The 26,952-nt window shown below is 25.9% G+C and overlaps 1 long non-coding RNA gene across 1 annotated transcript; it reads left to right on the top strand.

The window, feature by feature from the left end:
• On the top strand, window positions 1-22,300 carry LOC145239928 (uncharacterized). Its single transcript, XR_013862417.1, has 3 exons — window positions 1-428; window positions 3,902-4,135; window positions 20,117-22,300. It is a non-coding gene; the product is annotated as an uncharacterized LOC145239928 (long non-coding RNA).
• Window positions 22,301-26,952: the final 4,652 nt, after the last annotated feature.

Below are 26,952 nucleotides of genomic sequence, written 5' to 3'. Positions count from 1 at the left end.
CTACTTAAAAACCAAATTAGAGTGGTCGGTGTTCTGTTGTAGCGTATCTGAATATTTACCAAATTTAGTAAACCATTTTATAGGAAAACATTTCGAACATTTTTAACTAATTAACATACATTTTTACACGAGGAACTAAATAAGTATAACACCGTCTTATTACGATGACCTAAATTCTTTGTTTTTTAGCAGTTGATTTGTTTCTTTTAATAATTTCACGTTTAAATCGTGTTTTTCATCTTGTAATTTTTATTCTTTTATATTTTCATATATTTTATTTTTTTACGAATTGGACACACAAAACAAAAAATTGTATCAATTTACTAAAGAAATCCTAATAAACAAAACAGATTTTCTGTTTTGAACAAAAAAGAAAAAAAAACGAATTCACCTCACTTTTTTTTAATATTGAATTTCTGGAATGAAAGGTAAGTTATTTTTTTAAATTTTTTTTTTTTTTACATAGGCATCACCACTTATCAAGGCCCAGAGACCACTCGAGGATGAGGGTTAAGTTATTTCTTTTCTTTTTTTTTTTGTTTACAACTTCCAAAAATGCATCCAATAACTTTTAAAATAATGTTAAACATTAAAATAAGTTTTTTTGTTTTTTTTTTATTGCAATCCAATAAAACTATGGATTCTGCTTTTAACAAACGTGAATAGGAAAAAACGTATGAATCTCCAATCAATAAAAATCGCCGAAGGACATATTATTCAATCTAACATTAAGATTTTTTTTAAAGTCAGAAATTTGTTTATTTTTAGTAAAACTTATGTGATTTCTTAGAAAATAATGTTTATCATAAACACAATAATTTAATTCAAATACGTTGAATTGGTAAAAACGGATATCAGTCTAACTTTTTTTAATATGAAGAAATTACTAGGTGGTAAGAAAGTGGGAGCTTTTCTTTACGTTAACTTTATATAAGAAAGTGATCCCCATCTTTTACAAATGTAATTTCTTCTGAATACACTTATTTAGTATGTCGCTTGAGATTTTCGTTTGATTTTTAATATTTTATCCAATACTTTAGATTTAAGAATGCTATCATATTCTTCTATAAAGTTTACATAAAATGATCACCCATTTAGTGGCCATCATTTAAAAATTCTAAATCTACTTTTATTGGTTATGTTTCAATAACCTTCAAAATATCCGCAAAGAAAATTTTTTAAATAAAATTATTATTTAAGATTTTAGAGTAGGATATTACGTTGCTATATGAATTTATCGTAAAATGATCACCCATTTAATGGCCAGTTAACGGTCAACAAGACATGTAATTGGTCGAAGATTGAAATTTTTGTAGCAGAGGAGAGTTGACTTTTGTTTTCTTAATGTTTTTTTTTTTCATTCTGTATTTTCATGTAACAATTTAATAAACAAAACATACTATAAAATAACATCTTGTATTTTCATGTAACAATTTAATAAACAAAACATAAAATTTAATTCTGTATTTTTATGTAACAATTTAATAAACACAACATACCATAAAATTTAATTCTGTATTTTTATGTAACAATTTAATAAACAAAACATACCATAAAATTTAATTCTGTATTTTCATGTAACAATTTAATAAACAAAACATACTATAAAATTTAATTCTGTATTTTCATCTAACAATTTAATAAACAAAACATACTATAAAATTTAATTCTGTATTTTCATGTAACAATTTAATAAACAAAACATACTATAAAATTTAATTCTGTATTTTTATGTAACAATTTAATAAAACAAAACATTCCATTAAATATCATTCTGTATTTTCATGTAACAATTTGATAATCAAAACATACTATAAAATATCAATCTGTATTTTCATGCAACAAAACATACCATTAAATATCATTCTGTATTTTCATGCAACAATTCGATAAGCAAAACTGACGATAAGATTTCATTCTGTATTTTCATGTAACAATTAATTAAAACAAAACATACCATTAAATATCATCTGTATTTTCATGCAACAATTTAATAAAGAAAACATACCATAAAATATCATCTGTATTTTCATGCAACAATTAAATAAACAAACCATACCATAAAATTTAATTCTGTATTTTCATGTAACAATTTAATTAACAAAACATGCCATAAAATTTAATTCTGTATTTTCATCTAACAATTTAATAAACAAAACATACTATAAAATTAAATTCTGTATTTTTATGTAACAATTTAATAAACAAAACATACCATAAAATTTAATTCTGTATTTTCATGTAACAATTTAATAAACACAACATACCATAAAATTTAAATCTGTATTTTTATGTAACAATTTAATAAACAAAACATAGCATAAATTTAATTCTGTATTTTCATGTAACAATTTAATAAACAAAACATACTAAAAAATTTAATTCTGTATTTTCATGTAACAATTTAATAAACAAAACATACCATAAAATTAAATTCTGTATTTTTATGTAACAATTTAATAAACAAAACATACCATAAAATTTAATTCTGTATTTTCATGTAACAATTTAATAAACAAAACATACCATAAAATTTAATTCTGTATTTTCATGTAACAATTTAATAAACAAATCATACCATAAAATTTAATTCTGTATTTTCATGTAACAATTTAATAAACAAAACATACCATAAAATGTAATTCTGTATTTTCATGTAACAATTTAATAAACAAAACATACCATAAAATGTAATTCTGTATTTTTATGTAACAATTTAATAAACAAAACATACTATAAAATAACATTTTGAATTTTCATGTAACAATTTGATAAACAAACCACACCATAAATATGATTCTGTATTTACCTGTAACAATTTAATAAAACGAAACATACCATTAAATATCGTTCTGTATTTTCATGTAACAATTTAATAAACAAAACATACCATTACATATCATTCTGTATTTTCATGTAACAATTTAATAAACAAAGCATACCATTAAATATCATTCTGTATTTTCATGTAACAATTTAATAAACAAAACATACCATTAAATATGATTCTGTATTTTCATGTAACAATTTAATAAAACGAAACATACCATTAAATATCATTCTGTATTTTCATGTAAACATTTATTAAACAAAACATACCATGAAATATAATTCTGTATTTTCATGTAACAATTTAATACACAAACCATACCATAAAATATCATTTGAATTTTCATGCAACAATTTGAGAAACAAAACATACCATAAATATCTTTCTGTATTTTCATGTAACAATTTTATACAACAAAACATTCCATTAAATATCATTCTGTATTTTCATGTAACAATTTGATAATCAAAACATACTATAAAATATCAATCTGTATTTTCATGCAACAAAACATACCATTAAATATCATTCTGTATTTTCATGCAACAATTCGATAAGCAAAACTGACAATAAGATTTCATTCGGTATTTTCATGTAACAATTAATTAAAACAAAACATACCATTAAATATCATCTGTATTTTCATGCAACAATTTAATAAAGAAAACATACCATAAAATATCATCTGTATTTTCATGCAACAATTTAATAAACAAACCATACCATAAAATATCATTCTTAATTTTAATGTAACAATTTAATAAACAAAACATACCTTAAAATTTCATTCTTTATTTTAATGTCACAATTTAATAAAGAAAACATACCATAAAATATCATTCTGTATTTTCATGCAACAATTTGATAAACAAAACATACCATAAAATATCATTCTGAAGTTTAATGTAACAATTTAATAAAACAAAACATACCATTAAATATGATTCTGTATTTTCATGTGACAATTTAATAAAACAAAACATACCATTATATATCATTCTGTATTTTCATGTAACATACCATTAAATATAATTCTGTATTTTCATGTAACATTGTTATTGGATTGTGTAGTGGACATTCGGTCAGCGTTCAAGTTGTGGATAACTTGGCAGAGACTAAAGTTACCTCTCCTGAAAGAGGAGACATATTTATGGCACAATGGGAGATTCCGTTGTGCACACATGGGCCAGTATATTCTTTGGATTATGATTGGCTGAATCACCTGATTTGATATGCTTGTACATAAATACAAGCCCTCAGTCCAGCTCAATCCGGTGTCAGTCTTGTGCATAAGCTGGACTCTTGGTAAGTGTTGCTGCGATTATTATTATTATTATTGTTGTTGTTATTGACTACTACAGTTCTTTTGATTATTCTACATTTAATAAAACAAAAGGTTCCATTTAATATCATTCTGTATTTTCATGTAAAAATTTAATGAAATACAACATACGATAAAATATCATTCTGTATTTTCATGTAACAATTTAATAAACAAAACATACCATTAAATATCATTCTGTATCTTCATGTAACAATTTAATAAACCAAAACATACTATAAAATAACATTTTGTATTTTCATGTAACAAATAAATAAACAAAACATACCATAACATATCATTCTGTATTTTCGTGCAACAATTTAATAAACAAAACATACCATTAAATATAAATCTGTATTTCGATGTAACAATTTGATAAACAAAACATACTATAAATTTACATTTTGTATTTTCATGTGACAAAAAAACCATACTATTAAATATAATTCTGTTTTTTGTGTAACAATTTAATAAACAAAACATACTATACAATATCATTCTGTATTTTAATAAAAAAATTTTATAAACAAAACATACAATAAAATATCATTTTGCATTTTCTATGCAACAATTTGATAAACAAAACATACCATAAAATATCATTCTGTAATTTCATGTCACAATTTAATAAAACAAAACATACCATTAAATATCATTCTGTATTTTCATGTAACAATTTGATAATCAAAACATACTATAAAATATCAATCTGTATTTTCATGCACCAATTTGATAAACAACACATACCATAAAATATCATTCTGTATTTTCATGCAACAAAACATACCATTAAATATCAATCTGTATTTTCATGCAACAATGCGAGAAGCAAAACTTACAATAAGATTTCATTCTGTATTTTCATGTAACGATTAAAACAAAACATACCATTAAATATCATTCTGTATTTTAATGTAACAATTTAATAAAACAAAACATACCAATAAATATGAATCTCTATTTTCCTGCAACAATTTAATAAACAAAACATACCATAAAATATAATTCTGTATTTTCATGTAACAATTTAATAAACAAACCAGATATAAAATATCATTATGTATTTTCATGTAACAATTTAATAAACAAACCATACCTTAAAATATCATTCTTAATTTTAATGTAACAATTTAATAAACAAAACATACTATAAAATTACATTTAGTATTTTCATGTAACAATTTGACAAACAAACCATACCATAAAATATCAATCTGTATTTTCATGCAACAATTTAATAAACAAACCATACCATAAAATATCATTCTGTATTTTCATGTAACAATTTAATAAACAAGCCATACCATAAAATATCATTCTGTATTTTCATGTAACAATTTAATAATCAAAACATACTACAAAATTACATTTTGTATTTTCATGCAACAATTTGATAAACCAACCATACTATAAAATATCATTCTGAATTTTCATGTAACAATTTTATAAAACAACACATACCATTAAATATCATTCAGTATTTTTATGTGACAATTTAATAAAACAAAACATACCATTAAATATCATTCTGTTTTTCATGTAACAGTTTAATATAATAAAGCATACGATAAAATATCATTCTGTATTTTCGTGTAACAATTTAATAAACAACACATACATAAAATATCATTCTGTATTTTCATGTAACACTTTAATAAACAACACATACATAGAATATCATTCTGTATTTTCATGTAACAATTTAATATAACAAAATTTACAATAAGATTTCATTCTGTATTTTTGTAACAATTTTATAAAACAGAACATACCATTAAATATAAATCTGTATTTTCATGTAACAATTTAATAAACAAAACATTCCATCAAATATCATTTTGTATTTTCATGTAACAATTTAATAAACAAATCATACTATAAAATTACATTTTGTATTTTTGTGTAACAATGTAATAAACAAACCATAATATTAAATATCATTCTGTGTTTTCGTGTAACAATTTAATAGAACAAAACATACCATGAAATATCATTCTGTGTTTTCGTGTAACAATTTAATAGAACAAAACATACCATGAAATTTCATTCTGTATTTTCATGTTACAATTTAATAGACAAAACATACCATTAAATATCATTCTGTATTTTCATGCAACAATTTAATAAACAAAACATATATAAAATAACATTTTGTATTTTCATGCAACAATTTAATAAACAAAACATACCATAAAATATCATTCTGTATTTTCGTGCAACAATTTGATAAACAAAACATACCAGTAAATATAAATCTGTATTTTCATGTAACAATTTGATAAACAAACCATACAATAAAATATCATTCTGTATTTTCATGCAACAATTTGATAGACAAAACATACCATTAAATATCATTCTGTATTTTCATGTAACAATTTAATAAAAACAAAACATTCCATTAAATATCATTCTGTATGTTCATGTAACAATTTAATAAAACAAAACATTCCATTAAATATCATTCTGTATTTTCATGTAACAATTTAATAAAAGAAAACATTCCATTAAATATCATTCTGTATTTTCATGTAACAATTTAATAACACAAAACATTCCATTAAATATCATTCTGTAGTTTCATGTAACGATTTAATAAAACAAAACATACCATTAAATATCATTCTGTATTTTCATGTAACAATGTAATAAGACAAAACATTCCATTAAATATCATTCTGTATTTTCATGTAACAATTTAATAAAACAAAACATACCATTAAATATAACTCTGTATTTTCATGTAACAATTTAATAAAACAAAACATTCCATTAAATATCATTCTGTATTTTCATGTGACAATTTAATACAACAAAACATTCCATTAAATATCATTCTGTATTTTCATGTAACAATGTGATAATCAAAACATACTATAAAATATCAATCTGTAATTTTATGCACCAATTTGATAAATAATACATACCATAAAATATCAATCTGTATTTTACTGCAACAAAACATACCATAAAATATAAAACTGTATTTTCATGCAACAATGCGACAAGCTAAACTTACAATAAGATTTCATGCTGTATTGTCATATATAATCCAAACATACTATAAAATTACATTTTGTATTTTCATGCAACAATTTGATAAACAAACCATACCATAAAATATCATTCTGAATTTTCATGTAACAATTTAATAAACAAAACATACAATCAAATATAATTCTGTATTTTTTGTGACAATTTAATAAAACAAAATATACCATTACATATCATTCTGTATTTTCATGTAACAATTTAATAAAACAAAACATACCATAAACTATCAGTTTGTATTTTCATGTAACAATTTAATAAACAAAACATACCATTAAATATCATTCTGAATTTTAATGTAACAATTTATTAAAACAAAACATACCATTAAATACCATTCTGTATTTTCATGTAACAATTTAATAAAATAAAACATACGATAAAATATCATTCTGTATTTTCCTGTAACAATTTAATAAACAACACATGCATAATATATCATTCTGTATTTTCATGTAACATTTTAATATAACAAAACTTACACTAAGATTTCATTCTGTATTTTTATGTAACAATTTTATAAAACGGAAAATACCACTAAATATTAATCTGTATTTTCCTGTAACAATTTAATAAACAAAACATACCATCAAATATCATTTTGTATTTTTATGTAACAATTTAATAAGCAAAACATACTATAAAACTATATTCTGTATTTTTATGTAACAATTTAATAAACAAAACATTCCATAAAATATCATTCTGTATTTTCATATAATAATTTGATAAACAAAACACACTATAAAATATCAATCTCTATTTTCATGCAACAATTTGATAAACAAAACATATCATAAAATATCATTCTGTATTTTAGTGCAACAATGTGATAAACAAAACATAACATTAAATATAAATCTGTATTTTCATGCAACACTTCGATAAACACAAAATATTATAAAATAATATTTTGTATTTTTATGTAACAATTTGATAAAAAAAACGTACTATAAAATAACATTTTGTATTTTCATGTAACAATTTAATAAACACAACATACCATTAAATATCATTCTGTATTTTCATGTAACAATTTAATAAACAAAACATACCATGAAATATCATTCTGTATTTTCATGTAACAATTTAATAAACAGACCATACTATAAAATATCATTCTGAATTATCATGCAACAATTTGATAGACAAATCATACCATAAAATATCATTCTGTATTTTCATGTAACAATTAAATAAAACAAAACATACCATTAAATATTATTCTGTATTTTCATGTAACAATTTAATAAAAACAAAACATTCCATTAAATATCATTCTGTATTTTCATGTAACAATTTAATAAGACAAAACATTCCATTAAATATCATTCTGTATTTTCATGTAACAATTTAATAAAAGAAAACATTCCATTAAATATCATTCTGTATTTTCATGTAACAATTTAATAAGACAAAACATTCCATTAAATATCATTCTGTAGTTTCATGTAACGATTTAATAAAACAAAACATACCATTAAATATCATTCTGTATTTTCATGTAACAATTTAATAAAACAAAAAATTCCATTAAATATCATTCTGTATTTTCATGTAACAATTTAATACAACAAAACATTCCATTAAATATCATTCTGTATTTTCATGTAACAATGTGATAATCAAAACATACTATAAAATATCAATCTGTATTTTTATGCACCAATTTGATAAACAATACATACCATAAAATATTAATCTGTATTTTACTGCAACAAAACATACCATAAAATATAAAACTGTATTTTCATGCAACAATGCGACAAGCTAAACTTACAATAAGATTTCATGCTGTATGGTCATATATAATCCAAACATACTATAAAATTACATTTTGTATTTTCATGCAACAATTTGATAAACAAACCATACCATAAAATATCATTCTTAATTTTCATGTAACAATTTAATAAACAAAACATACCATCAAATATAATTCTGTATTTTTATGTGACAATTTAATAAAACAAAATATACCATTAAATATCATTCTGTATTTTCATGTAACAATTTAATAAAATAAAACATACCATAAACTATCAGTTTGTATTTTCATGTAACAATTTAATAAACAAAACATACCATTAAATATCATTCTGAATTTTAATGTAACAATTTATTAAAACAAAACATACCATTAAATACCATTCTGTATTTTCATGTAACAATTTAATAAAATAAAACATACGATAAAATATCATTCTGTATTTTCATGTAACAATTTAATAAACAAAACATACAATAAAATTTCATTTTGTATTTTCATGTAACAATTTATTAAAACAAAACATGCCATTAAATACCATTCTGTATTTTCATGTAACAATTTAATATAATAAAATCCGTATTTTAATGCAACAATGCGAAAAGCACAACTTACAATAAGATTTCATTCTGTATTTTCATGTAACAATTAATTAAAACAAAACATACCATTAAATATCATTCCGTATTTTAATGTAACAATTTAATAAAACAAAACATACCATTAAATATCAATCTGTATTTATGCAACAATTTAATAAACAAAACATACCATAAAATATCATTCTGTATTATCATGTAACAATTTAATAAATAAACCATACCATAAAATATCATTCTGTATTTTCATGTAACAATTTAATAAACAGACCATACCTTAAAATATGATTCTCAATTTTAATGTAACAATTTAATAAACAAAACATACTATAAAATAACATTTTGTATTTTCATGCAACAATTTGATAAACAAAACATACCATAAAATTACATTTTGTTTTTTCATGTAACAATTTAATAAACAAACCATACCATAAAATATCATTCTGTATATTCAGGTAACAATTTAATAAACAAACCATACCATAAAATATGATTCTGTATTTTCATGTAACAATTTAATAAACACACCATACATTAAAATATTATTCTTTATTTTAATGTAACAATTTAATAATCAAAACATACTACAAAATTACATTTTGTATTGTCATGCAACAATTTAATAAACAAACCATATCATAAAATATCATTCTTAATTGTCATGTAACAATTTAATAAAACAAAAGATACCATCAAATATCATTCTGTATTTTTATGTGACAATTTAATAAAACAAAACATACCATTAAATATCATTCTGTATTTTCATGTAACAATTTAATAAACAAAACATACCATAAAATATCATTCGGTATTATCATGTAACAATTTAATAAACAAAACATATCATAAAATATCATTCTGTATTTTCATGTAACAATTTAATAAGACAAAACATTCCATTAAATATCATTCTGTATTTTCATGTAACAATTTAATAAAAGAAAACATTCCATTAAATATCATTCTGTATTTTCATGTAACAATTTAATAAGACAAAACATTCCATTAAATATCATTCTGTAGTTTCATGTAACGATTTAATAAAACAAAACATACCATCAAATATCATTCTGTATTTTCATGTAACAATTTAATAAAACAAAAAATTCCATTAAATATCATTCTGTATTTTCATGTAACAATTTAATACAACAAAACATTCCATTAAATATCATTCTGTATTTTCATGTAACAATGTGATAATCAAAACATACTATAAAATATCAATCTGTATTTTTATGCACCAATTTGATAAACAATACATACCATAAAATATTAATCTGTATTTTACTGCAACAAAACATACCATAAAATATAAAACTGTATTTTCATGCAACAATGCGACAAGCTAAACTTACAATAAGATTTCATGCTGTATGGTCATATATAATCCAAACATACTATAAAATTACATTTTGTATTTTCATGCAACAATTTGATAAACAAACCATACCATAAAATATCATTCTTAATTTTCATGTAACAATTTAATAAACAAAACATACCATCAAATATAATTCTGTATTTTTATGTGACAATTTAATAAAACAAAATATACCATTAAATATCATTCTGTATTTTCATGTAACAATTTAATAAAATAAAACATACCATAAACTATCAGTTTGTATTTTCATGTAACAATTTAATAAACAAAACATACCATTAAATATCATTCTGAATTTTAATGTAACAATTTATTAAAACAAAACATACCATTAAATACCATTCTGTATTTTCATGTAACAATTTAATAAAATAAAACATGCGATAAAATATCATTCTGTATTTTCATGTAACAATTTAATAAACAAAACATACAATAAAATTTCATTTTGTATTTTCATGTAACAATTTATTAAAACAAAACATGCCATTAAATACCATTCTGTATTTTCATGTAACAATTTAATATAATAAAATCCGTATTTTAATGCAACAATGCGAAAAGCACAACTTACAATAAGATTTCATTCTGTATTTTCATGTAACAATTAATTAAAACAAAACATACCATTAAATATCATTCCGTATTTTAATGTAACAATTTAATAAAACAAAACATACCATTAAATATCAATCTGTATTTATGCAACAATTTAATAAACAAAACATACCATAAAATATCATTCTGTATTATCATGTAACAATTTAATAAATAAACCATACCATAAAATATCATTCTGTATTTTCATGTAACAATTTAATAAACAGACCATACCTTAAAATATGATTCTCAATTTTAATGTAACAATTTAATAAACAAAACATACTATAAAATAACATTTTGTATTTTCATGCAACAATTTGATAAACAAAACATACCATAAAATTACATTTTGTTTTTTCATGTAACAATTTAATAAACAAACCATACCATAAAATATCATTCTGTATATTCAGGTAACAATTTAATAAACAAACCATACCATAAAATATGATTCTTTATTTTCATGTAACAATTTAATAAACACACCATACATTAAAATATTATTCTTTATTTTAATGTAACAATTTAATAATCAAAACATACTACAAAATTACATTTTGTATTGTCATGCAACAATTTAATAAACAAACCATATCATAAAATATCATTCTTAATTGTCATGTAACAATTTAATAAAACAAAAGATACCATCAAATATCATTCTGTATTTTTATGTGACAATTTAATAAAACAAAACATACCATTAAATATCATTCTGTATTTTCATGTAACAATTTAATAAACAAAACATACCATAAAATATCATTCTGTATTATCATGTAACAATTTAATAAACAAAACATATCATAAAATATCATTCTGTATTTTCATGTAACAATTTAATAAACAGACCATACCTTAAAATATCATTCTTAATTTTAATGTAACAATTTAATAAACAAAACATACTATAAAATTACATTTTGTATTTTCATGCAACAAATTGTTATAAACAAACCATACCATAAAATATCATTCTGTATTTTCTTGCAACAATTTAATAAACAAAACATACCATTAAATTACATTAAATAACATAAAATATCATTCTTAATTGTCATGTAACAATTTAATAAAACAAAACATACCATCAAATATCATTCTGTATTTTTATGTGACAATTTAATAAAACAAAACATACCATTAAATATCATTCTGTATTTTCATGTAACAATTTAATAAACAAAACATACCATTAAATATTATTCCGAATTTCAATAGAACAATTTATTAAGACAAAACATACCATTAAATACCATTCTGTATTGTCATGTAACAATTTAATAAACAGCACATGCATAAAATATCATTCTGTATTTTTATGTAACAATTTTATAAAACAGAACATACCATTAAATATAAATCTGTATTTTCATGTAACAATTTAATAAACAAAACATACCATAAAATATCATTTTGTATTTTCATGTAACAATTTAATAAACAAAACATACCATCAAATATCAGTCTGTATTTTCATATAACAATTTAATAAAACAAAACATACCATTAAATATCATCTGTATTTTCATGTAACAATTTAATAAAAAAAATACCATAAAATTGCATTCTGTATTTTCATGTTACAATTTAATAGACAAAACATACCATGAAATATCATTCTGTATGTTCGTGCAACAATTTGATAAACAAAACATACCATTAAATATTAATCTGTATTTTCATGTAACAATTTGATAAACAAAACATCCTATAAAATTACATTTTGTATTTTTATGTAATAATTTAATAAACAAAACATACTATAAAATATCATTATGTATTTTAATGTAACAATTTTATTAACAAACCATACAATAAAATATCATTCTGTATTTTCATGCAACAATTTGATAAACAAAACATGCCATAAAATATCATTCTGTATTTTCATGTAACATGTTTAACGAAACAAAACATACCATTAAATATTAATCTGTATTTTTATGCAACAATTTAATAAAACAATACATTCCATTAAATATCATTCTGTATTTTCATGTAACAATTTGATAAAACAATACATTCTATTAAATATCATTCTGTATATTCATGCAGCAATTTGATAAACAAAACATACCATTAAATATCAATCTTTATTTTCATGCAACAATTAAATAAACAAAACTTGCAATAAGGTTTCTTTCTGTATTTTAATGTAACAATTTAATAAAACAAAACATACCATTAAATATCATTCCGTATTTTCATTAACCAGTTTTATAAACAAAACGTACTATAAAAAAAACATTTTATATTTTCCTTTTAAAATTTTATAAAGAAACCATGCCATAAATATGATTCTGTATGTACACGTAACAATTTAATAAAACAAAACATTCCATCAAATATCATTCTGTATTTTCATGTAACAATTTAATAAAACAAACCATACCAGGGAACTTCAGTTTTATCAACAAAGCAGGTTCGCACTAACGGTTTCAAAAATATATTTATTTTACTTAATATTTTAATAATTCGCGAGGTAAATTTATTTTAATAACATAAAAGCATTCCTCGACTCTAAAGATGGGTTGTCTGAAAATTTCAAATAAATTGGTAATGTAGAAATATGGTTTTATTCACTTGTAACAAACCAAGAATTACATTTTTATATATATACTAGCTGTACCCTGCCACGCGTTGCTGTGGCTCAATTTGGTTTAATGGAAAATTCTAATAAAAGAGAAAATGCATGTTTCTTATATTCTTAGTACAGCAATCCACTCTAAAAAAAAAAAAAATGAGAAAAATGGTACTCTTGCAGGATTACCGTCAATCATGGCTTGGGCTCGACCAACAATCAGTGGATAAAGCTAACGTTGAAACGCTAAATGTTTTTTTTCTTTGTTTTCTTTTCTTTTCTGTATACAAAAATGTGAGTTAGTAATTAATATTTGAGTGACGGGGTGTTACTATACACAGATTCGAAAAAGTTGTCCAAAAACAAATGGAAGCAAAGGTAAGGTAAGTTACATTTCTACCTAACTGGATAATTGTTTAGTGTTTTTATGTAAGGTAAAATGTTTAATCGGCTGGAAAAACAGAAATGGTTGCAGACTGTTGAATACGTTAAGTTTGGGAAATTAAGTTGAAAACTAAAAACTATACAATACAGTGTCAAAAACCCACCGAATATGTTACCATGCCATAGGCTGACATAATCGGTGGGTTTCTGACAGTATTTTGTATAGATTTTTAGTTTTAACTCACTTTCTCAAACTTAACATAATCAACAGTGTCCGCCACCATTTGTATCTTTCAAATACACCGATAAACACTGTTTTTCGAGCTGACTAAACGTTACATTAAATGAAAAGGGTTTGTATTAACAGATACAAAGAAGTTGTCAAAGAATGAATATATAACAAATAAATGTTATCAAAGGCAAGAAAAGTAAATGTTCTACCTAACTGGATAAGATTGTAGTTTTTTATGTAATGTATAATGTTTAATCAGTTCAAAAACATGCAGTGTTTATCGGTATATTTGAAAAATACAAATGGCGGCAGACTATCGAACACGTTAAGTTTGGGGAAATTTTGGGAAAATGAGTTTAAGCTAAAAGACTATACAAAATACTGTTAGGAACTCACTCAATATATGTTACTGTGATGTAGGCTGACATATAATCAGTGGTTTTAAATTTTGATCAATACAAGTAACGACTTTTAAGAGTCCCTTTTAGTGATTACCTGGTTTGAGGATATTATACAACTAAATGGCAAATCTGCACCAAAAATCCGGTATTATTTTACTTTAAGGCCCGTCTCATGTTCGTATATAACGAAATATTTTATTGTAGATTTCAGTGTACTAATAACGAAACTGCAAACCGTTTCCATCGCAAAAAGAAAGTTTTCATGATATGAAGAAATTACTTTTTCGAAAATTGGGTGATCACTTTTCAATTTAAATTTAACTTAGAATGAGCACCCACTTTCTGGCCACCTGAGAGAGGGGCATTTTTCTGTGTGTGTGTGTGTGGGGGGTGTTTTGGCGGCTGAGCCCCCGCCCCTCCAACCAATTTAAGCAGGTAATTTTAAAGGATTTTCCAAGGGTAGAAAGAAAGCCCCCATCCCAAAAATCGTGGCCACAAAGTGGGTGATGATTTTACGTTAAATTATTATGGAAAAGTGATCCTTCACTTTTTTAAACTAACATTTCTTCATATCTTGGAAACTACTCGTTTGCCTTAATTATAAAGGTTATTTTTGTTTTCAGCGACCCCGAAAACCTATAGGAGTGGTAATTTTAAAGGAATTTTAGAGGGTGGAGTAATTCCTCATATTTACCTTTTTTTTTTCCAATAACATAAGAAATTAAGAATTAGACAAATTTATGGTGCTAATGCACTTACTGATCCGTACTATTTTTTAAATCGTATTTCCAAGTTTAATTAAAGTTTTTTTTTTATTCAATTGTATTTTAAATAATGTTAAAGCTTCACTACTGTTCCTTGTCTGCTTAAGTTTAATTTTTGTTTATTAAATTGTTAGGTGAAAGTCCAGAATACTTACAAAACACCCTCTTCTCCCCATGTTAAGAATGGCTTTTTAAATAATAACATTATTTAAGCACGGATCAATACATGCACGAGTACCCAATTTCTTTAATAAAGAAAAAGTATTCATATTTTAGAATAGATGCAAAACTCTCTCCCCATGTTAAGAATAGCTTTCTAAATAACGGTATTATTTCAGCACGGTATCTTCTTTGCATAAGTACTATCTTTTGTTTATTAAATTGTTAGGTGAAAATATAAAATAGTTACAGAACACTCTCCCTTTCTCATGTTAAGAATGGCTTTCTTAATAGTGTTATTTCAGCACGGTACCTTCTCTGCATTAGTACCATCTTTTGTTTATTAAATTGTTAGGTGAAAGTACAGTACTCATGCAGAGAGTGATCCGTGTTGAAATAATAACGTTATTATTTAAAAAGCCATTCTTAACATGAGGACGGGAGGGTGTTTTGTACCTAATCTGTATTTTAACCTTACAATTGAATAAAAAAACCTAATAAAACTTTAATTAAACCTGGAAATACGATTTAAAAAATAGCGTGGACCACTCTTTGCATTTAGGCACCACCAAAACTGGCGTCAAAACAGTCTGTCAAAAAGTACTTACCTGGTAAGTACTTTTTGACAGACCGTCTTTTTAAAAATCTATCAAAAATCAGATAATTATCCGATCAATACGGAATTTTCAGCGATTAGTAAGAGAAGAATGACCTATATAACAATGTACATTTTTTTCATAAACGGTATTTTTATATATTTTTTTGCTTACAACCCCCCCTTGTTTTGAGGTGGTACAAATATGCTTAAAATAATCACCTGAAACTGAACACAACATATTGTGCTGTTGTAATGAACAGAATTATAGATTAAAAAAAAATTGCTTGCATACCTTATTTTGATGTCTGAATATCAGAACTTCGATTGTGTTTAATTATCCCGCTTTTGAGCTTTGAAGTGTGAAATTCGGTGAATATGTTAAGTAAAATAATTAATTTAAGTTAAGCAAAACAAAAAAAAATTTTTTTAATATTTATACGAAAAAAGCCATTTTAAAATCTTTGATAAATAAATTAACAATTTTTTTTAGTGAGCCGAATAATGCATGATCATTATTAAGCAGGGCATGCTTTGAAGAATCGATACAAAAAAAAAATTCGATAAATATTGTGCCCTTTGTGTTAAAAATAGCATCATTTTTTCGATCCCGTTTGAAAACGTTTGCTGCCTTTCGACTACGGTGGACCAAACGCGCTGAAATAATTTTTTTTTATTCTGCTTTAAATTGCCCCCCCTCCCATTTTGGGGAGCCTGGCCCCCACACACATACACATTAAAAACCAAACTCATATAAATGGTCACCCATCTGGTACTGGCCAGCTTCAGTGTTAATAATACATTGAAATTTTCGTCACTGAAAAATAAGTTTTTTTTGGCCTGTTTGGTCTTCCATAGTTTGTAAACACAAACGTAAACATTATTAAAAAAAAATTGCTTGCATACCTTATTTTGATGTCTGAATATCAGAACTTCGATTGTGTTTAATTATCCCGCTTTTGAGCTTTGAAGTGTGAAATTCGGTGAATATGTTAAGTAAAATAATTAATTTAAGTTAAGCAAAACAAAAAAAAAATTTTTTAATATTTATACGAAAAAAGCCATTTTAAAATCTTTGATAAATAAATTAACAATTTTTTTTAGTGAGCCGAATAATGCATGATCATTATTAAGCAGGGCATGCTTTGAAGAATCGATACAAAAAAAAAATTCGATAAATATTGTGCCCTTTGTGTTAAAAATAGCATCATTTTTTCGATCCCGTTTGAAAACGTTTGCTGCCTTTCGACTACGGTGGACCAAACGCGCTGAAATAATTTTTTTTTATTCTGCTTTAAATTGCCCCCCCTCCCATTTTGGGGAGCCTGGCCCCCACACACATACACATTAAAAACCAAACTCATATAAATGGTCACCCATCTGGTACTGGCCAGCTTCAGTGTTAATAATACATTGAAATTTTCGTCACTGAAAAATAAGTTTTTTTTGGCCTGTTTGGTCTTCCATAGTTTGTAAACACAAACGTAAACATTATTGATCTAGACTCTAGATCTACGCGAAGTAACTGGTTGCCTATATGAATAAGTGGAATTATTTGAAATCCAGGTACTTATATTATAATATTTTTGCATATTCTCATAGGAAATCATCCTAAATCTTAATTAGACAACAAATAAATAAATTAATTAGTTCAAAAACCTTTTTTTTTTAAATATTTATGTACGTTTTTTGTGCAAGACAAAAAATGTCAATTGTTAACTTTTGGGGGAAAATTTAACATGTAAAATTTAATTAAAAATAGTAGAAAAAGTTTTACATTATTCTGTTTTCTATATGATAAAATTCAGGGTGTTATCTTATTGGGAAAAAAGTTACTCAGAAATAATGGATTTTAATAAATGTAATTTCGTTTTAAAAAACGACAACTTGATTTTTCGGCCATTTTTGACGGTGCCTTAACAACCAATCTTAAATCGAAAAACAAAAAAAAAAAACTCAAAAAGCAAGCGACAAACTTTTTTTTTTGTCTTATATAATAAAGAAAAAATGTGTAAATTAAAAAATTTGGAAAATAAACAAATGAATTATGTTTTTTTTTTTTACTTACTAAACAGAAAATGAAATCTTTCGTCAATTCGTGGCTGTGAAATGAATCGAACCGGAAGTTCAGTTTTATCAACAGAACAGATTCTCACTAACGGTTAAAAAAATATATTTATCTTATTTAATATTTTAAGAATTCGCGAGGTAAATTTATTTTAATAACATAAAAACATGCCTCGACTCTAAAGATGGGTTGTCTGAAAATTTCAAATAAATTGGTAATGTGGAAATATGGTTTTATTCCTTTGTAACGAACCAAATTTACATTTATATATATATATATATATATATATATATATATATATATATATATATATATGCTTCATTTAATCACATACATTAATATACAAAGATATAATTTTATGAGTAAATTTTCAGTATTTAGTTTAACAGTGCTCAATACATAGGTATTTAGTTATGAAAATATATATATTAATTAAGTTACACAGAACATGCCGCGTTTCATTCTCTTGAAAATTTGTAAGATTTATGCAATAAGATGGTATAAGACTGATTAATTCGTATGAGAATAAAATACGGAATATTCTGTGTAGCTTAATTGCCATATATATTTAATAACTTACTATATATATATATATATATATATATATATATATATATATATATATATATATATGTGTGTGTTATGTGTGTACTCTATCGTTTTTGTATTAGGTCATATTAAGAAGAGAAACATGTATACAATACTACAGCATATATATATATATATATATATATATATATATATATATATATAAAGCTGTAAAATAGCAATAACAGTATTGTATGTGGATGACTATAAATCTCCCTATCTTGGGTTGAGCATATCGGGAAATGATATACAAACTGCCATTAGCATATTAAGTGATGCTCTTTGTGTAAACAAATCGAGCAGAGGCATTTGGATGATGTCAAAACATCGTTAATTCATTACCCATACAGCATCAGCTATATAGCATAATGGTGAGGAGCCTTGACTGTCATTTGGGTGGTTGGGTTTCGATCCTGGCTTGAGGCAGATGCCTTTCTAGCCACACTGATGATCTGTGAAACAGCGAAACAGTACTGTATGTGGATGACTATATATATATATATATATATATATATATATATATATGCTGTAGTATTGTATACATAAATATGTTTCTCTTCTCAATATGACTTAATACAAAAAATGATAGTTTTTTCAAGTTAGAAAATGTCCAGTCAATTTTGTAACGTGTCTAATCCAATATTTTTTCTACGTTTCTTCTATAACTTTTTGTAATAAATTATGAGTTTAATCAAATAATATTGACAACAATAAACAAACAGAATATATATGATTGCAAATACTAAAAATATTAAATTTCATTATATTTACAGACGTTCCTGCTTGAACCCTGTTAGTCAATTTTAATGGAGTATCATTTACTATGAACATTATCCTATGAACAGTCTTTACTTTATTTCAACGACTACAGCGACATCTGCTGGAAGATTTATTTTCCTATTAAACGAACTTTTAAAACAGTTTGGAAACATAACACATGTTGAAGGTAATATAAATTTTTATCAAGTATGCCTTTTATGTTCAATAAATGACAAGAGATCAAATTACAAATTATAAATCGTAGAAAAGTAGCTTTTAAAAAGACAATATTTTCTACAGAACTAAACAAACTAGGAAAAGTCTTGTTGAAATGGAACACATTATAAATCATTCAAGAAGCTGGTTGGAATAAATGGTTGGAATAAATAAGACTGTGTGTAAATGTTTGGCATCTAGTAGGTTGAATTACTTTCACCTTGAAAAACTGATGAAAAAATTTAAATAAAGATAAAGTTAATGTTCTTATAATTTGTGTAGATATTCATGGTCTGAAAAATTAGTGAAACATATAAAAAGTCACAGGCCAGACATAGTAATATGGAACAAGCCCGAAAGAGCTGCACTCATTATCGACATTACAGTTCCAAATGACTTCGGCCTTAATAGAGCTGAACGGGAAAAGATAACAAAACATCAGGACCTAAAAAATGATCTAAAAACGACATGGTCTCTGAAAGAAATAAACATTATACTGGTTGTGATAGGAGCAACTGGCTTAATAAAAAAGAATCTTGAAAAATACTTAGAAGCGATCCCTAGAAGACCAAGCTGTAAGGAAATACAAATAGCAGCCATAAAGGGAACAGTGTCTATTCTTAAAAGAGCCCTCGGATATAAATTTAAATTGTAACAGAATCAAGTATAGAAGGGAGCCCCTTGATCTCTTCAAACTAACAAAAGTAAAATAAAAAAGGAAATATGAATATAATTGTTTTACCAAATAGATTTGAGTAAACCATATTCTTGTAAAGTTTCTTGATATTCTTGTTGATTATTCATCAGATTTAGTTAAGCATACGATTATGTCATGATTCACATTGGAGAAAAGCCAACATCTTGGGAATGTGAGGATATTCTAGATTTTCATGAAGAAACTGACAGAAATGAGAAGTCACACAGAAATAACACACGTGTGAAGTGTGTGGATATTTTTGTTCACAAAATCAAATGTAGTGGAAAAATCACATTCTTGTAAAGTGTGTGGATATATAAATGGGTTTTATTGACTCATATAAGAATTCACACTGGGAAAAAGACACATCCATGTGAAGTTTGTGGATATTCCTGTTCGCAAAAATCAGATTTAGTTAAACATGAGAACTTACACTGGGGAAAACCCATATTCTTGCAACGTTTGTGGATATTTTTGTTCTGAAAAATCATCATTATTGAAACATATGACTACTCACACTGGGGTAAAGCCACATTCTTGTGAAGTGTGTGGATATTCTAGTTTTAAAAAATCACTATTGATAAACCATATGCGAACTCATACAGGGGAAAAACCACATTCCTGTAGAGTGTGTGGATATTCTTGTTCAGAAAAATCATCGTTAGTGAGACATATGCGAACTCACACTGGGGAAAAGCCGCATTTCTGTGAAGTGTGTGGATATTCTTGTTCTCAGAAATCGGCTTTGTTGACCCACAAAAGAACCCACACTGGAGAAAAACCACATTCTTGTGAAGTATGCGGATATTCTTGTTCTCATAAATCAACTTTATTAACCCATATAAGAACTCACACTGGGGAAAAGCCATATTCTTGTGAAGTGTGTGGATATTCTTGTTCTACAAAATCACAATTGATAAATCATATTCGAACTCACACTGGAGATAAACCACATTCTTGTAGAGTGTGTAGATATTCTTGTTCAGAAAAATCATCGTTAGTGAGACACATGAGAAATCATACTGGGGAAAAGCCACATTCCTGTGAAGTGTGTGGATTTTCTTGTATCAAAAAATATAACTTAGTAAGACATATGAAAATTCACACTAGGGAAAAGCCACATTCTTTGTAAAGTGCATGGATATTCTTGTTTAGAAAAATCATTGTTAGTGTGGCATCTGAGAACTCACACTAGGGAAAATACATTTTCTTGCATGTGAATATTCTTGTACTTCTAAATCAAATATAAAAAACACAGTTTGTAAAAGACAAATATTTGCAAATTTCAAACATCAAACAATTTTATATTTGCAAATTATGTTTATAGTGTTATTCTAAGTATAATATATATACAGGAAAGAGTTACAAGTTTCACCTGTCGCGTTTCCATCTCAGCTTGAGGCAGTTATCTATCTGAAGAAGTGTCATACAGCAAAACAATCTACCCAGTATGTTTTTAGCCTGTGCATGATTATAAGTTTCCCTTCTTGGGTTAAACATACGAGTAACTGAAATAATAAACTGCAACCAGAGTATAAATGCAATATTCTTTAATCACATACATAAAGCTTGCGGCATTTGACAATGTTTATAACTACCTTAGCATTGCATTTTCAATCAAACTGATAATCTTACCTCGCAGTTACATGCGCTAACTGTCTCTAGACGTTGAGTTTCAGTTCAGGCTTGAAACATACGCCTGTCTATCCGTTTGGAAGAGCTGATACAACAAAATAATTAAGCTGAGGATGAATGTATGTATACATACGCACATGTACATGTGCTTAATATCATGTGCTGCCTCATCGAAATATACCTTGCATACCGGGCCACCATACTAAGGATGGAACAGCACATCAAGTGCACAACAGATATAAAAATGGAAATGATAAAATGGAAAAAATGCAGGATAAAAAGATGAAAGTCTACCAATACAAAGGAAAACAAGAATGGAAATAAGTGAGTTGGCGAGTGCAGGTTTTGCCACTCAAGAATTGAGGAGCCGGCCTTTTTAATGAAATTATTTAAAATGAATATTGTCATTAGACAGCGAAAGATAACAATATATGAGAAAGCAAAAAAGTGTTTAAAAAACGATGTAATCTATGAAATTTATTGCTACATATAAAAACACACAATTATTAACAGATATATACTTACATATATATGTATATTCTTAGAATGCGCATGTATCAAAATAATTTCAAGTTAGACAATCTTACATCGAACACACTTCAAATGACTCGTTATTGATGGAATTATTTTAAATGAATATTGTCATTAGACAACAAAAGATAAGAATATAACACAATATGAGGAAGCAAAAAAGTGTTTAAAAACGACGTAGTCTATGAAAGATATAAATATTATACCAGTTGTTTTAAGAGAAAATGAACTTATCTAAATAAATACATTGATACATTAGTATTAGTATCAACAATTGCGCATTTTCAACATTATTACCCACTACATAAGCTTGCGAAGAAATATTTACTGTAATAGACTAAGAAATACCAATAGATATACAAAGGTATATACCGCTATTATTATACCAATACTAACAAAACTATCAATTAGGAATTTTTTACATATTGAAGAAATGAACCTGAAAACCTGTAGATCATAATCTCATTCAACTTTCGATAAACATATATATATATACACAAATACAAGCATACACATACAAGCATACACACATATACATACGCACACACATATATATATACATAATATACCCACAGATAGATACATACTCATACATGCACATAAACCCACAGATATATATATATATATATATATATATATACAATACATACATGAGACACATATACATACATAGATATGCATATACACATAAGAACACATATACATATATGCATGTACATACAAACAGATATGCCCACCTAACCATACATTTAAATATAAGACGAAACTGCTGCGAAAAACAGAAATGTTTAATAGTAATGAAGTCAAATATGTGCTTAATTGATGTAAATAATTTTTAAAAAAAGCTGAAAAACTATTCTTGTTCAATATTTCGGTATTTGATCATAAAGTGTTGCGAAAACAATTGACAAAAGTCATATTCTTTAAAAACTGCAAAAAGAATAAAGTCTATGCCTGACTGAAATTTACCATTTCAAGCCACCATAGTAAGAATACATAAAAAGCACAACAGGTATGGATAACTATGGAAGTCTTCTCATACAAATCTCAAATGAAAAGCTTGCTGAAAACTTTGTGGACGTCATAGTGGGAAATACTGCAGAGGTGTATGATAAACCAACAACACAGACTGAAAGAAAAAAGACAGAAATACACAGAAATCGATATAGACAAAAGACAAGAATGGAAATAATATAAGGGAGTTGAAAAGTCCTGAAAGAACTTAACCAGGAATATATGGACAGGGATGCTTCACTCCAGTAGCCTCATTATTGCCAGTAAATATCATGGCTTGCTCAAAAATTAATAAAAATTCCTGGTCTGTTAGCAAATGACCAGTGCAGGTTTTGCCACTCAGCAAGTGAAGGTGCGATCCACCTAATGTCGGGATGTCGAATCTTAGCAGATGGTCATTACACTGTTTGCTACAACACAGATAAAACCAGAAATTTCTATGAAATAGACCAGCATAAGTGTAATAACTTAGTACATAAGAATTTGATAAAGGACTATCAGAAGGTAAAAAAATAACCTAATTGATTGAAATAAGGACAGCAAGAAAATTACAGATGAATTACAAATAAGCAATAGAGTAAATAAGCTTAGAGGTAATGAAGGATTATAAACCTGGCTTCCACGCAAAACCAACCATAAGATTGATCAACCCAACTAGACCTGAAATCGAAAAAATAAGCAAAAAATATTAGGGAAGATCAATATGGAATTAAAACAGCAATGCAACCCGAACCAATGAATAAACACAGCAGATCCCATGAAATGGTTCACCAGCATTGCAAATAAGAAAAAAATGTGCTTTTGTGCAATTCGACATGATGGATTATTACCCATCAATCACAAAGGATCTTTTTGAAAAGGGGATTGCATTTGCCAAGGCCCATACCAATGACTCTGATGAGGATTTTGAAATCATTATGAAATGCCACACAACTGTTCTTGTCTATAATGGGGAACAGTGGGCTAAAAATGGACAAAATGACTTTTTGGGGGTGTTAATGGGATCGTAGGACTCTGCAGAAGCAACGGATCTCCTGGAACTTTATATCCTTTACAATTTAACAAATAATAACACTATTGATTGGAGTGACATAGGCTTATATTGAGACAAGTGTAAAATGTGATCAGGTTAGAAGAGCTATCCATAGGGATGAAATATTTGGGCCTAAAAGTCGAAATTAATGCAAACTTAAAGCAGGTTAACTTCCTCGCCGTTACTTTTGATCTTGAATTAAACACTTATAAACCCTATATGAAGGAACACGCTGGCCCTATTTATGTACACCCACAATCTAACCATCCACCATTCATTATTAAACACATATTGTTATCTATTGAAATTAGGATAAGTAACAACTCATCCGATGAAGTAACTTTTAATGGCTGCAAAACTATTTGTAATACAGCGCTTAAAAATAGTGGTTATAAGGAAATAGATATAAAATATAAAGTCACTAATACTAGTATGAATAGATCTAGAAACTGTAATAGGAAAGTGATCTGGTTTACACCCCCTTCAATATTATGCTGAAAGAAGACTTAGTACTACATTTTTACAACTTATTAACAAGCATTTCCCACCAAATAATATGTTACATAAAATTTTTAATAAAAATATATTAAAATTAAGTTATAGCTGCGGTGATAACTTGAAAATAATTATAAAAAAGCATAATAGAAGAATTTTAAGGATGAATAATAGGGAAAGTATGAATATTAGTGCAGGTGTGAATAAATGTAACTGCCAAAAACCTGAGGAATGTCCCATAAAAAATGAATGTTTAACCCCCTTAGTGGTATACCAGGCTAAAATATTCCTAGTCGGGAACCTGAGGGATGAAAATCTACATAGGTAGTGCCCAAATGACATTCAAAAATAGATTTTATAGCCATACCCGTTTGGTGAATAATCAAACGTATGAAAAAGACATCTTGTTATCGTTATACTACTGGAAACTAGTTAGGGAAAATAAAACACCTAAGATAGAATGGAAAATTATTAGGAAAGCCAGTACTTGCCATTCATTAAACTCACCATGTCAGTTATGGCTATCAGAAAAACTTGAGATAACTAGGTTTAAGGATAGGGACAAACTATTAAATATCAATCAAGAAACTGCTATATCCTGCAAACATTTCAGAACACATGCGCATAAGGAACTCTAAGTTATAAAGATCAGAACAAGTATAATAATAAAAATCTTCCATCCTACTTCCCCTCCACACACAAAAAAGGATAAGTAAGGTCATGATTATGATCCTATCCAATTTGATTACATAAGTCTCTTAATGTTCTATTTTATCAAATGGATAATCAAAATGTTAGGCGTAATTCAAAGTATTGTATACATGTGGATGTGCATATGTATGTAGATGTAAATATATGTATATATTCTGTGTATACATATGTATGGGTATGTATGTAGATGTGTATTATATTTATATCGATGAGTATGGATGTATACACGGTGTTATGGAATGACTAAGGTAAATACAACAACATATAAACATATGTATTCCGTTTATAGCCTAAATATAAACATGTATTCCGTATATAGCCCAAATGTTCCGAATTTGTTGTTGTATATCGTTATATATCTGTAAAACTTCGAAGGAGTAGTTAGTTGATCTGAGAATAGACCTATGGTCTTCAATGCGCATTCACTATGAGTTTTTTATGTTGAAAAAAACGTACAACTTGCGAGAAATAGCAAGCGAGTCGGTGCGCATAATATAACTGTATGAACTTAAATTCAT

The sequence above is a fragment of the Euprymna scolopes genome, chromosome 19 (assembly GCF_053919585.1).
Source record: "Euprymna scolopes isolate OS-2025 chromosome 19, ASM5391958v1, whole genome shotgun sequence".
NCBI lineage: Eukaryota > Metazoa > Mollusca > Cephalopoda > Sepiida > Sepiolidae > Euprymna > Euprymna scolopes.
This window is presented reverse-complemented; position numbering and strand designations above follow the sequence as displayed.